A 13,182-nucleotide genomic window follows, 5' to 3' on the forward strand; every position below is an offset into this window, starting at 1 on the left:
AGGTATTTAAGTTGGGGCCTGCAATTCTGCATTTATAACAGAGACCACATTTGCACAGTAACTTGCTTGTCTTTGATTTCTGTGATTGTGTAACAAGAATAGGTTGCAAAAACCTAAGCACACGCATGTTTACCTAAGTTCTTCCCTGGTTTGACTCATAATGTATCTAACATGACTATGTGCTAGTTGCCATATGTTGAGTGTTGCCTAAAAGAATCTGTGTGTTGGGCCAGCCTGGTGGCTCGGGCGGTTAGAGCTCCATGCTCCTAACTCCGAAGGCTGCCGGTTCGATTCCTACATGGGCCAGTGGGCTCTCAACCACAAGGTTGCCGGTCCAGCTCCTCGAGTCCTGCAAGGGATGGTGGGCTCTGCCCCCTGCAACTAGGGTTGAACAGGACACCTTGAGCTGAGCTGCCTCCCAGATGGCTCAGTTGGTTGAAGCGTGGGCTCTCAACCACAAGGTTGCCAGTTCAATTCCTCGACTCCCGCAAGGGATGGTGGGCAGCGCCCCCTGCAACTGGAATTGAACGCGGCACCTTGAGCTGAGCTGCTGCTCAGCTCCCGGATGGCTCAGTTGGTTGGAGCACGGGCTCTCAACCACAAGGTTGCTGGTTCGACTCCCACAGGGGATGGTGGGCTGTGCCCCCTGCAACTAGCAATGGCGACTGGACCTGGAGCTGTGCTGTGCCCTCCACAACTGGGACTGAAAGAACAACAACTTGAAGCTGAACAGCACCCTCCACAACTGAGATTGAAGGGACAACAGCTTGACTTGGAAAGAAGGACCTGGAGGTACACACTGTTCCCCAATAAAGTCCTGTTAAAAAAAAAGAATCTGTGTGTTCATTACAGAAATAAATTACTGTATAAGGTACTTTATACTTTTTGAAACAAATTTCAATACATTATCTCATTTGATCCCAGAATACCTGCCCTTATTCTTTCTTCATAGGCCTCTGGGGCTGGTCTGGGCCCTAAAGTTGTGGCAATGAGAGAACAACTTTATTTGGTCTTAGACCCAAACCCCAAATACTGAAGCTGGAATGTTGAGCTGGTGACCAATATGCTGGCTCTATTTCTCTGGCACCAGGGGTTTCCCAGGGTACTCCAGGAGAAAAGAGTTCTATAAATGAGGACAGGACTCTGAAGAAGTAAATGGGGCTATTAGAAAAATCCATGTGTTGTGGAGGTTTAGTCTTGAGGAAGTGGGATTTAACATTTCTGCCCTTTTGCCCCATCTCAGTGGAGGCAGAGCAGGGAGAGGAACTCAGATTTGGTGACTATGGAAACACACTGGTAACTGTCAGGTAACTACCTGAAACACACTAGAAGAGTTCTCCCACCTGGTTTGGGATGGTGTGATCATTTATTATTTATGACCTCTCTCAGCTTTTTCACTTCTTAACTACAGTTTCCTAAGCAAAATGCAAATAGAAATTAAGTGTAAAACCTCTGTGATGTTTTATTGATGATTAAATAGAAGCCAGATGGCACAGTTGCAGACTAGGCTGAGCAGAGGGAAAACATGAGCCGAATTATTGACTTTGAATGCCTCAGAAATGTATTTATTTTGTTGTGGGACTATGTGCTGGGCCCATGGAGAGTTTAGAGTATAAACCTTCTATATTTTAAAAAAACTTTCTATATTTTTATATTCTATATATTCTTTAATATTCCAAGTTGATGGTGGTAGTAGGCAAAGCACCTTTGGGTACCTACCATTAGCTCAAAACAACCACTGATATATAGCAAATAGCCCAACTAAAAGTTTATTTCCTAAGTATCTAAAAAATTATAAGATTGTGAAGTTGGTAGACACTTAGAAGAGCAAGGCTTTTAATGCAAAGATATCACAGATCTCATTATGATTAGAAGCAAATATTTATTAGATCCTCTTTGAAGGTTTGGTAGAATTCACTAGTGAAGCCATCTGGTCCCGGACTTTTGCTTTTGGGAAGGTTTTGGATGACTGATTCAATTTAGTTACTGGTGATCGGTCTGTTTAGATTTTCCAGTTCTTCATGGTTCAGCCTTGGAAGGCTATATGTTTCTAAGAACTTGTCCATTTCTTCTAGGTTGTTGAATTTGGTGGCATATAGTCCTTCATAGTATTCTTGGATGATCCTTTGTATTTCTGTGGTGTCCGTGATAACTTCCCTTTTACGTTTCTGATTTTGTTAATCAGTGTCTTCTCTCTTTTATCTTAGTAAGTCTAGCCAAGGGTTTGTCAATTTTGTTAATCTTTTCAAAGAACCAGCTCTTTGTCACATTAATTTTTTCTATTGTCTTTTTGTTCTCTATTTCATTTAGTTCTGCTCTAAGTTTTATTTCCTTTCTTCTGCTGACCTTGGGTTTTACTTGTTCTTCTTTTTCTAGTTCTTTAAGGTGTAACATGAGGTTATTTATTTGGGAGTTTTCTTGTTTCTTGAGATAGGCCTGTAATGAGATAAATTTCCCTCTTAAAACTGCTTTCGCTGCATCCCAAAAATTTTGGTAGGATGTATTTTCATTGTCATTTGTTTCTATGTATCTTTTGATCTCTCCTCTAATTTCTTCTTTGACCCAGTCCTTCTTTAAAAGTATGTTGTTTAATCTCCATGTATTTGTGTTTTTCCGCTTTCTTTTTACAGTTGATATCAATTTCAAAGCCTTGTGATCAGAGAATATGCATGGTATGATTTCAATCTTCTTAAATTTGTTGAGACTGATTTTATGTCCCAATATATGGTCTATCCTTGAGAATGTTCCATGTACACTAGAAAAGAATGTATAGTCTGATGTTTTAGGATGAAGTGCTCTATAAATGTCAATTATGTCCATTTCATCTAATGTGTCATTTAGGGCTACTATTTCGTTATTTATTTTCTGTTTGGATGATCTATCCATAGCTGTCAATGATGTATTTAAGTCCCCTAGTATAATTGTGTTTTGGTCAATTTCTCCCTTTAGTTCTGTTAGTAGTTGCTTGGTGTATTTCGGTGCTCCCTGATTGGGGGCATAAATATTGATGACTGTTATGTCTTCTTGTTGTATAGTCCCCTTCACCATTATGAAATGTCCATCTTTGTCTCTTGTTATCTTTTCCACCTTGAAGTTTGTTTCATCTGATATCATTATGGCTACACCTGATTTTCTCTGGGTACCATTTGCTTGGAATGTCAATTTCCACCCTTTCACTTTGAGTCTATGCTTGTCCTTGTAGCTGAGATGCGTCTCTTGGAGACAGCATATGGTTGGGTTTAGTTTTTGGATCCAATCTGCTACTCTGACTTTTTATTGGTGAGTTCAGTCCATTTACATTTAGGGTGATTATTGATATGTGAGGATTTCCTGTCATTCTATCTTTAGTTTTCTGGTAAGGCTGTGTCTCCATTGTTTCTTTGCCTTTTTGTTTTTGTCTATTATTTCTGTGTGGTGGTATTCTATGATGTTTCCCTCTGTTTCTTCTTTTATTTCAGTATATATTTCAATTCTGGATTTATTTTTAATGGTTACCCTTAAGTTTATGTAAAAGAAAGTTTGATATTTAGAGTATTCCATTTTCTTCAGCACGCTTACTTTCTCCATTCCCATATTCCGGTTCAGGCCTTTACTCTCCCCCTTTTTGAGTTTTGGTTGCCACAAATTGTCCCTGTTGATGGTGGTCGAATAGCCTCCTTTAGTATTTCTTGTAGTGCAGGTCGTGTATTAGAAAATTCCCTCAGCTTCTGTATGTCTGGAAAGGTCTTTATTCCTCCTTCATATCTAAAGGATATCTTTGCTGGATATATTATTCTTGGCTCATGATTTCTCTCTTTCAATAGTTTGAATATTTGGTTCCACTCCCTCCTGGCTTGTAGAGTTTCTGCTGAAAAATCTGATGATAATCTAATGGGCTTTCCTTTGTAAGTTACCATCTTCTTTTTCCTGGCTGCCTTGAGGATTCTTTCTTTGTCGTTGATTTTAGACAGCTTCAATACAATGTGCCTTGGAGAAGGCCTGTTGGGATTGAGGTAACTAGGTGTTCTATTTGCTTCTTGGATTCGAGGGTCCAGTTCTGTCCACAAATTTGGGAAGTTCTCATCGACAATTTGTTTGAATATATTCTCTGTTTCCTTCTCTCTTTCTTCTCCTTCTGGTATGCCCATTATTCTTATATTGCTCTTTCTGATGGAGTCAGAAAGTTCTTGTAGAGTTCTTTCATTTCTTTTAAGTCTCAAGTCTCTTTCTTCTTCTATCTGTGTCATTTCCAGGTTTCTATCTTCGATGTCACTGATTCTTTCCTCCATCTGGTCAACTCTACTACCTAAGCTGGTTATTTCATTCTTAATTTCTTCTATTGAGTTCTTAATCTCCAGAAATTCTATTTGGTTCTTTTTAAAATTTCAATCTCTTTCGTAAAATGCTCATGCTGTTCTTTGATTGAGTTTCTGAGTTCATTTAACTGCCTATCTGTGTTTTCTTGTATCTCGTTGAGTTTTTTCAGAACTGCAATCTTGAATTCTCTGTCACTTAAGTCACATATTTCTGTATCTTTAAGTGCCTTCTCTGGAGATTTTTCACTTTCTTTCTGAGCTATCTTGTTGCCTTGGTTATTCATGGCGATTACTGGTTTACTATTTCTCTTCCTAGACATGTACAGGAGTGACTTCTGCAACAAGTTGATAGGAAGAGGTCTTTCTTTTGTTTTCCAGCACTTGTTGGTAGAACGTCTTATTATTTCTCCAACTGCAATTTATTTTTCTTCTCCCACACAGTAGTGCTGTTTTCTCTGCACTATTCCTGCTTCTCACACAATGGGGGGATTCCCTGGGAGACGGGCTTCTCCTCTGTTAATAGTTCGTCTAGGTCACAGGGCGCAGTGTCCCGGTTGGTATGCGGAGAGCTTTTGATGTTCCAAAGCTCTTCCAGCTCCTGATTCTGAGCCCGTATGTTTCAGCAGTTCTGTTGACTCCTGTAGGTGATTTCAGTCGGTAGTGGGCCTCTTCGTTTTGCCTGTCTGCTGTGCAGGGAGTCCTTTGTGAAGTTTTTGTTGTTCTATTCGTTGCAAATTCCAGGGGACCTTTACAGAGGCTCACCTCACGCCGCCATTTGTCCGGAAGTCTAGCAGTCCACTTTCATTCTTTTGCACATGGTTATCCAATTCTCCCAGCTCCATTTTTTGAAGAGGCTGTCTTTCCTCCATTGTATGTTTTTAGCTTCTTTATCAAAAATTATCTTTCCATATTTATGTGGTTTTATTTCTGCTTCTCAATTCTATTCCATTGGTCTATGTGTCTGTTTTACTGCCAATACCATGCTGTTTTGATTATTGTAGCCCTGTAATACAAGCCAAAGTCAGGAAATGTGATACCTCCATTATTGTTCTTTTTTCTTAAGATTGCTTTGGCTATTCAGGGTCTTTTGTGGTTCCAAACAAATGTGATGATTTTTTGTTCTATTTCTTTAAAATATGCCATTGGGATTTTGATGGGGATTGCATTGAATCTGTATATTGCTTTGGGTAATATGGCCATTTTAACTATGTTGATTCTTCCAATCCATGAGCACGGAATGTCTTTCCATTTCTTTGTGTCTTCTTCAATTTCTTTCAAAAATGTCTTATAGTTTTCAGCATATAGGTCTTTCACATCCTTGGTTAAGTTTATTCCTAGGTATTTTATTCTTTTTGCTGCAATTGCAAAAGGAATTGTTTTTGGTATTTCTTTTTCTGAGATTTCATTCTTAGTATGTAGTAATTCAATGGATTTTTGTACGTTGATTTTGTAGCCAGCAACTTTACTGTATTCGTTGATTGTTTCTAATAGCTTTTTGGTGGAGTCTTTAGGGATTTTTTTATGTATAGCATCATGTCATCTGCAAAGAGTTACAATTTAACTTCTTCATTCCCAATTTGGATGTCTTTTATTTCTTTCTCTTGCCTGATTGCTGTGGCAAGCACTTCCAGCTCTCTGTTGAAAAGTAGAGGTGATAGGGGACAGCAGTGTCCTGTTCCTGAACACAGAGCAAAGGCTACAGTTTTTCACCATTAATTATAAAATTAGCTGAGGGTTTGTCACATATAGCCTTTACTATGCTAAGGCATTTTCATTCTGTACCTATTTTATTAAGTGCTTTAATCATAAATGGATGTTGTATCTTGTCAAATGTTTTTCAGCATGAATTGATATGATCATATGACTTTGTCCTTTATTTTGTTTATGTGATGTGTCACATTGATGGATTTGAGGTTGTTGAACCATCCTTGTGCCCTGGGGATGAACCCCACTTTGTCATTATGAATACTCTTTTTATGCATTGTTATGTTTGATTTGCTAGAATTTTGTTTAGGATTTTTGCATCTGTATTCATCAGATATGTTGGTTTGCACTTTCCTTCTTTTGTGTTGTCCTTACCAGGTTTTGGTATCAGGGTAATGTGGACCTTATAAAATGAGTTAGGGAGTACTGTCTCTTCTTCAATTCTTTGGAAGAGTTTGAGCAGGATTGGTATTAGATCCTCTTTGACAGTTTGGTAGAATTCACTGGTGAAGCCATCTGGTCACTGACTTTTGCTTTTGGGAAGATTTTGGATGACTGATGTAATTTCTTTACTGGTGATTGGTCTGTTTAGATTTTCCAGTTCTTCATGGTTCAGCCTTGGAAGGCTATATGTTTCTAAGAACTTGTCCATTTCTTCTAGGTTATTGAATTTGGTGGCATACAGTCCTTCATAGTATTCTTGGATGATCCTTTGTATTTCTATGGTGTCCGTGATAACTTCACCTTTTTAATTTCTGATTTTGTTAGTTAGTGTCTTCTCTCTTTTTATCTTAGAGAGTCTAGCCAGGGTTTGTCAATTTTGTTAATCTTTTCAAACAACCAGCTCTTTGTCACATTTATTTTTTCTATTGTCTTTTTGTTCTCTATTTCATTTAGTTCTGCTCTGATTTTTATTATTTACTTTCTTTTGCTGACCTTGGGTTTCATTTGTTCTTCTTTTTCTAGTTCTTTAAGGTGTAACATGAGGTTATTTATTTGGGAGTTTTCTTGTTTGTTGAGATAGGCCTGTAATGATGTAAATTTCCCTCTTAAAACTGCTTTTGCTGCATCCCCCAAATTTTGGAAGGATGTATTTTCATTGTCATTTGTTCCAATGTATTTTTTAGCTCTCCTTTAATTTCTTCTTTGACCCGGTCATTCTTTAAAAGTATGTTGTTTAATCTCCATGTATTTGTGTTTTTTCCTGCTTTCTTTTTGCAGTTGATATCCAATTTCAAAGCCTTGTGATCAGAGAATATTCTTGGTATTATTTCAAACTTCTTAATTTTGCTGAGGCTGAGTTTATTTCCCAATATATGGTCGATCCTTGAGATTGTTCTATGTACACTAGAAAAGAATGTATAGTCTGTAATTTTAGGATGAAGTGCTCTATATATGTCAATTATGTCCATTTCATCTAATGTGTCATTTAGGGCTGCTATTTTTTTTAATTAAATTTATTGGGGTGACAATTGTTAGTAAAATTAGATAGATTTCAGTTGTACAATTCTGTATTACATCATCTATAAATCCCATTGTGTGTTCATCACCCAGAGTCAGTTCTCCTTCCATCGCCGTATATTTGATCCTCCTGACCTTCATCTCCCACCTCCCACCCCCCACCCCCGCTGCTATTTCTTTATTTATTTTCTGTTTGGATGATCTATCCATAGCTGTCAATGATGTATTTATGTCCCCTAGAATAATTGTGTTTTGGTCAATTTCTTGCTTGGGTTCTGTTAGTAGTTGCTTGGTACATTTCGGTGCTTCCTGATTGGAAGCATAAATATTGATTACTGTTATGTCTTCTTGTTGTATATTCCCCTTACCATTATGAAATGTCCATCTTTGTCTCCTGTTACCTTTTTCACCCTGAAGTCTGTTTCATCTGATATCAGTATGGCTACACCTGATTTTCTCTGGATACCATTTTCCTGGAGTATTAATTTCCACTCTTTAACTTTGAGGCTAGGCTTGTCCTGTTAGCTGATATTTGTGTTGGAGACAGCATATGGTTGGGTTTAGTTTTTAGATACAATCTGCTACTCTGTGACTTTTTGTTGGTGAGTTCAGTCCATTTACATTTAGGGTGATTATTGTTATGTGAGGATTTCCTGTCATTCTATCTTTAGTTTTCTGGTAAAGCTGTGTCTTCATTGTTTCTTTGCCTTTTGGTTGCTGTCTATTATTAATTTGTGGTGGTATTCTATGATGTTTCCCTCTGTTTCTTCTTACATTACAGTATGTATTTCAGTTCTGGATTTTTTTTGAGTGTTTACCCTTAAGTATATGTAAAAGAAAGTTTGATATTTAGAGTATTCCGTTTTCTTCAGCATGCTTACTTTCCCCATTCCCATATTCCGGTTCAGGCCTTTACTCTCCCGTTTTTTATGTTTTGGTTGCCACAAATTGTCCCCATCGATGGTGATTGAATAGCTTCCTTTAGTATTTCTTGTAGTGTAGTTCATGTATTAGAAAATTCCCTCAGCTTCTGTATGTCTGGAACGGTCTTCATTCCTCCTTCATATCTAAAGGATATCTTTGCTATATATATAATTCTTGGCTCGTAATTTCTCTCTTTCAATAGTTTCAATATTTGGTTCCACTCCCTCCTGGCTTTTAGAGTTTCTGCTGAAAAATCTGATGATAATCTAATGGGCTTTCCTTTGTAGGTTACCGTCTTCTTTTCCCTGACTGCCTTGAGGATTCTTTCTTTGTCGTTTTTTTTAGACAGCTTCAATAGAATGCGCCTTGGAGAAGGCCAGTTTGGATTGAGGTAATTAGGTGTTCTATTGGATTCGAGGATCCAGTTCTTTTCACAAGTTTAGGAAGTTCTCATCGACAATTTGTTTGAATATATTCTCTTTTCCCTTGTCTGTTTCTTCTCCTTCTGGTAGGTCCATTATTCTTATATTGCTCTTTCTGATGGAGTCAGAAAGTTCTTGTAGAGTTCTTTCATTTCTTTGAAGTCTCAAGTCTCTTTCTTCTTCCATCTGTGTCATTTCCAGGTTTCTGTCTTCGATGTCACTGATTCTTTCCTCCATGTGGTCCACTCTACTTCCTAAGCTGGCTATTTCATTGTTAATTTCTTCTATTGAGTTCTTAATCTCCAGAAATTCTATTTGGTTCGTTTTTAAAACTTCAATCTCTTTTATAAAACATTTATGTTGTTCTCTGATTGTGTGTCTGAGTTCATTAAACCGCCTTTCTGTGTTTTCTTGCATCTCATTGAGTTTTGTCTGAACTGCCATCTTGAATTCTCTGTCATTTAAGTCACATAGTTCCATATCTTTAATTTCTTTTTCTGGAGACATTTCACTTACTTTCTGAGCTGTCTTGTTGCCTTGGTTATTCATGGCAATTACTGATTTATTATTTCTCTTCCTCAGCATCTACAGGAGTGGCTTCTGCAACAGGTTGATAGGAAGAGGTCTTTGTGTTGTTTTCTAGTTCTTGTTGGTAGAATGTTTTATTTTCTCTCCAACTGCAGCCTTTTTTCTCTCTCTCACACTGTAGTGCTATGTTTTCTCTGCAGTATTCCAGCTTCTCACAAAATGGGGGGGGGGGATTCCCTGGGAGACAAGCTTCTCCTCTGTTAACAGTTCTCCTAGGTCACAGGTCGCAGTGTCCATGTGGGTATGTGGAGAGCTTGTGAAGTTCCAAAGCTCTTCCTGCACCAGATTCAGAGCTTATGTGTTTCAGCAGTTCTGTTTACTCCTGCAGGGATCTGCCCAGATAAGTGGGAACGGGGGCAGGGTGAGTTATGAGAGGTGGCCCAGAGCAATTGGGGCCCCCATCACCACAGCCAGTCCTTCTTCGACAGCGCCCTCCACTTTGCTGGAACTACTTGGGCTGCGAATCTGTGTCTGAGGACCACAGTTCTCAGAAGATCAAATATTCTGTTCTTTTGATCTGATTCCGCTACTGTTCCACTTCTAGCACTAGGCAGGTGGGGGCAGGACGAGCTCTGGGAGGTTAGGGAGCGGGCCTTTAGTCTCAGTGCCTAAGGCTTCTGTTCTCTGTGGCAGTCAGGGCTGAAACCACTGTTTTCACCCTTCTTCCCTCAGTCTTTGCTCCGAGGTCTCTGCCGTGACTATTGGGTTCAGCCGTCTTATACGCTGTCCCCTCTACCCTGTGGGCCATAAACAGAGCCCTAGCAGTCCGAGTTCTTCCCTCACCCGCAGGTCTGGTTGTTCTGGTATACAGCGAGCTGGTAGCACTGAGCTAGGTTTGAGTCCTGAGCCCACGCAAGTCCGTCTCCGCACTTCTCCCTTCTCTCCTCCCCTGCTCTGGCAATTCACCCACCTTTAGGTGAATTCAGTAGTGGGTCTCTTTGTCTTGCTTGTCTGCTGCGTAGGGAGTCCCTTGTGGAGTTATAGTTGTTAGATTTGTTGTAAATTCCAGGGTATAATTATGGAGGCTCACCTCTCGCCACCATTTCGATGACGTCCAAAGATTTTTTTAAAGACAGTGAACCAGAAAATTACACAGCCTGCTGGGAATGTTTAATAATTTGTATAACCCCTTTGCTGATTTTCTTCTGAAGCAGGTTATAAGCCACATAAGAATATCAGTCTCGTATCAAGAATATAGCTCAGTTTGAGACCCAAATGGTGATATCATGCTTGCTTAGCCACCTTTCTAATACTTTGGGCTTCTCTATGGCACAATAAGCAAATGATAACTTTTGCTGCTTCCAAGACTCATTTCTATTTTCAAAGAATGAATAAGGTAAAAAAAAACCACATACATCATGAACTCTGAAGGAATTTCTCAAAATGGAATTCTAGGGCAGTAATTTGAACAGTACCAGTTTCTATTAGATAAGATACAAGAGAGTCTTTATAATTTGTTACTAAAAAAAGGAAAATGATTTATTATAGCTCATATTTTCTCAAAAATCAGTTGATTCTTTAATTTACTCACAAAATATCTATTGGATATTTACTCTGTGCCAAATAGTAATAAAATAATCAGACAAATAGGTTTAAAATTGTAAGTGTAATAAGTCCTGGAAAAAGAGCCATATAGCATTTTGAAAGCATATACTTGACTGAAAGGTGAAGGAAGACTTCCCAGGGGAAATCATATTTAAACCAAGAATTCAAAGACGAGTATGAGTTAACTAGGTGAGTGAGGGTGGTGACACAGACTGTAGCATTTGCAATGGTCCTGTGGTGAGAGTGTCCTGTAGCCACATTTAGTTTTTCATTACCTGAAGTCATAAGGCAAAATAGGTTAATGGGAAATTTTAGAATTCATATTTTATAGAAACCACAAGAAATAAAGCTTTCTATTTTGAACCAGAATCTCTATAATCTTTCCCCCATACCTATTCCTTCTCACCTACTGAATTTTATTAGTTTCCTTTTGTGGTGTCACGTTTCCTTGAATATTTATAATTCTTATGGCCTTGCGTTGGTGTCTATGCATTTGAAGACATGGATACCTCTTCCAGTCTTTACAGATTGGCTTTGGCAGTCAAAGCCCTTCACCTCTCAGCCTGTCCAGAGATTCTGGGTGGGCAGTCTGGTGGTGTCCATGAGCATACTTGCTTCTCAAATCCTTGGGAGGCCTGGTATTGGGGTGGGTCTAAAGCCTGGGACAATGGTGCTCAGCCTGGTGCTTGTTCCCACTAGGACCCTGGCTTCACAGGTTCCTCACTGGAGCTGAGGTTCACAGCCATTGATTGGGAACCTCAGACCACAGGATTCACCTAGGACCATGGGGGCTCTCTGTTATTGGGATATACCAGAAGCCTGGGTTTACTGGAGCCTGCCAGGAACTACCAGGTGTGACAGGAGCTGGCTGGAGGTGGGGTTCATGGGAGCCCACTGGGAACCTGGTGGCTCATGTGTCAGCCCTCATTGGGGTTGGGCCAGAAACCTAGGGCCACTGAAGCTACCTGTGGCCAAGGGAGCTGACAGGCACTGAAGTGAATCTGGGGCCTCGGTTCACAGGAGCCCTCTAGGAACCTGGAGCCAAGGAAGCTGCCTGGAACTACACTGGCCACTGAGCCATCTGGGACTTCAGAAGCTGGCTGGCACCAAGATGTGCTGGGAACCTTAGTTTGCATGGGTGCTCTGAGAGCCTGGAGCAATGGGAACTGCCTGGAGCCACTGAAACTGGCAAGTGCCGGGGACAGCCAGGGTCTGGGTTCATGGAGCCCACCAGAGCCTGGTGCCATGGAGGTAGATTGGGGTTGCTGGAGCCGCCTGGGGCCACTGGAGCCTGCAGGGAGCTAACTACCATGTTTTCCTGAAAATAAGACCTAACTGGACAATCAGCTCTAATGTGTCTTTTGAAGCAAAAATTAATATAAGACGTGGTCTTATATTGTTAGATAAGATCCAATCCTATATTATAGTAAAATAAGACCAGGTCTTATATTTATTTTTGCACCAAAAGACCATTTAAAGATGATTGTTCAGGTAGGTCTTATTTTCGGGGAAACACGGTAGTAGGGCTGTGGGAGTCAGCCTGGTGCTAAGGTGAGCCAGCTCTTGGGTCAACGGTGACATCAAGTACTCACTTTACTCTCTGTTTATCATGGAGACTGTGGCTCTCTCCATGCTGAGCTGCTGGGGCTCGAGGGCCAGTAATGAGGACCTGGGTTCTGGGGAGCCTACTGTAAGCTTGCTGTCACAGAAGCCATCTTGAGTCACTTGGAGTCAGCTGGTGCCAGGGTGAGACAGAGGCTAGGAACCTGCAGGAAGCTCTGCTGTGGAAGCTGCCTGGAGCCTGAGAGATGTCTGCAGCTGCTGGAGTAGACAGGTGCCAGAGTGAGCATGGGAGCCTGCTGGGGGCCTGTTGTCATTCGAGCTGCCAGGGGCCACTGGAGCCAGCAGGTGACTGGGTAAAACTTCCTATGCTACCATTGTGTTGATGTCACTCCTCCAGAGCATTAGTTCTAATAGTAAAATATCTAAGATCATGCAGCTAATAAGTGGCAGATTCAGGATATGAACACAGATGTTTTGCCACTGATGGAATATACCCTTTTTACTAAATGTTCGCTCCTCTCTTTTGCAGATTTGAAGACATGCCTTGGAATGTTTCATGACCAGATAGAAGAGGATCTAGGGCATCCTCGTTCCAGAAACAAGGAAGCTGGGGTATCAGTGAGAGATGATTTTGAATGCTACATGTCCCTCAACTCCTTCTAATCTTAATTTTAGTCTGC

Source organism: Rhinolophus sinicus, chromosome X, assembly GCF_036562045.2.
Source record: "Rhinolophus sinicus isolate RSC01 chromosome X, ASM3656204v1, whole genome shotgun sequence".
Taxonomy (NCBI): domain Eukaryota; kingdom Metazoa; phylum Chordata; class Mammalia; order Chiroptera; family Rhinolophidae; genus Rhinolophus; species Rhinolophus sinicus.